Genomic DNA, 2244 nt, shown 5'->3' on the forward strand with positions numbered 1-2244 from the left:
TATTTTAGTCCTTTACATTTCAGTCCTTTACATTTCTGTCTTTACTTTACTGCAATTTACATTTTTGTCATTTAATTTCCAGTACTTGAAATACCAGTATTTCCATTTCCTGTAATTTACTTTATGTAATTTATTTTTCCGTCTTAGTTATTTATTTTTCAGTCCTTACATCCTTCGAGAGAAGAAACTGAGCGATGATGGGCTAACGCCTTAGCTTGGGGTGTAATGGGAAATTAAGACCAAAGCCGATGTGAAAGTGCAAAGGTGTCTTATTAGCATTATAGTCTACTATTTATTTCAGGTGCTTAACATTTCATTTGATTATTGCATTAAAATTAATTGACAACTAATTTTGTGTATAAAAATGTATTGACTTTCAAAACCTGAGRTAATAGGAGAAGGCTATAAATAGCTTTTGTGTCTGACAAACGCTATACTCCTATGGTGTAGGATGGTAACACTGTGTTGTGGTAGGATTCACGACGTCTAACATAAATGATATCGTATCTATAGCACGTTAACCGGTGTGTGCTCCTGGGAGGCTGTCTGACCCGATAGTTGATACTGTCATAGTAATATAAAATCATTTATTGATTTTAGATAATTATGACAGGAATGCTATGTCACCTTTTTACTGAATCATTTGTTTAAWGTMTTAATCAACTGTTGCACCCTRTGCTTCTTTTTAAGATTGATATTTTCTTAGTGTTAATTAAACCACCCAATTTTAGATAAATCAAATCCCTCGTTTCGCCATCTGAAATTAGTTTTTATAAACTGGACTTTTGAAATAACTTTACAAGYTATCTCTGTGGGAACGATATCTGGTACTTTTTACCATTATTACTTGTTACGAGACGACAGTAGTTCGAGGTGTATACTTGCGTCGAGTTCTATTTTTGTGTTAAAATCTAAGGTTGAATAAACCGACGAGCAAGTTTTTGGCGCCGTTGCCGGGGATAGTACACTGAAGTTTTTTTCTTTTCAAAAGTAAAGTTTATAAAAGTTAGTTTTTCTACCATCTTTTTGTGAACGCACCGTGCATGCCAAGGCTATCGCACGGTGAATTATTTCCACTTGATCCGGATATTGAACAAACTTTTAGACAACGAAGAAGAGTGCAAAGAGTTCTTCGAGCTTTAAACTCTGAAACGATGGCTGAAAATGTGATTATTGACGAAGAAGGTATAATTAGGAATGAACCTAATATTCCATATGAGGATGAGGCTCAAAACATCTTTCGTCTTGCAAATGCTAAAAATGGTGGCATTATGGCATACGTTATTCCTAACTTAACTCAACTGCACATAGGGATACGTAAGCCTGCCATTGGTGCCACCCATTTTTCACTTAAACCACTGATGTTTCAAATGCTTTAAACAAACGGCCAGTATGCTGGTTGATCTTTTGAAGATCCTCATTCTCATCTGCGTTCTTTCATGGAAATCACAAACTCTTTTCTTATCCCTGATGTTTCTGACGATGCTCTGAGACTAAAACTTTTTTCCATTTTCACTAAGGGATCGAGCAAGAGCATGGTACAATTCTTTGCAACTGCATGGAATGAAATGGCAGAAAAGTTTTTGAAAAAGTATTTTCCACCCACGAGGAATGCCAAATCCAGAAATGAAATCTGTACTTTTAGACAACTGGATTATGAAGCAGTTCCTGATGCATGGGAAAGGTATAAAGAGCTGCTGAGAAAATGCCCTCACCATGACATTCCGTACTGTATCCAGCTAGAGACATTTTACAACGGTTTAAATATCGTTGTTAGACAAATGCTCGACGCTACCGCAAGCGGAGCTTTCACAGCTTGTACCTATAATGAAGGTTTTGACATACTTGAAAAGATTTCCAATAATAACGGACAATGGTCTGACCTACGTGCAATGCCACTAAAGAAAACAGCTGGAATAAATGAGGTAGATGTTGTCTCTCCATTAACAGCTCAGATCACTAAGCTAATTTCAAATTTAACATCTAGCCCACATGTGCAATCAGTGTAATGCGTGTACTGTGGTGAAGGTCACTCTTTTGAGCAGTGTCCTGGAAATCCAGAGCATGTAAATTATGTCAACAAGACTGGACCATTTTCACAAACTTATAATCCGGGATGGCGAAATCATCCAAATTTTTAATGGCATAGTCCAGCTCTTAATCCGCCAATGCAAAAGCCTCAAGGACAATCCAATTTTCAATCGCAAGGACAGTCCAATTTTCAACCGCAAGGACAGTCCAATT

The 2244-nt window shown here is 36.8% G+C and overlaps 1 non-coding gene across 1 annotated transcript; it reads right to left on the reverse strand.

Annotated features, from left to right (window-relative positions):
- Positions 1-1616: 1616 nt before the first annotated feature.
- Positions 1617-1723, reverse strand: LOC112503094. The gene has a single exon (XR_003067852.1). It is a non-coding gene; the product is annotated as a small nucleolar RNA R71 (small nucleolar RNA).
- Positions 1724-2244: the final 521 nt, after the last annotated feature.

This window comes from Cynara cardunculus (genome assembly GCF_001531365.2).
Source record: "Cynara cardunculus var. scolymus isolate 2C chromosome LG 1, CcrdV1, whole genome shotgun sequence".
Taxonomy (NCBI): Eukaryota; Viridiplantae; Streptophyta; class Magnoliopsida; order Asterales; family Asteraceae; genus Cynara; species Cynara cardunculus.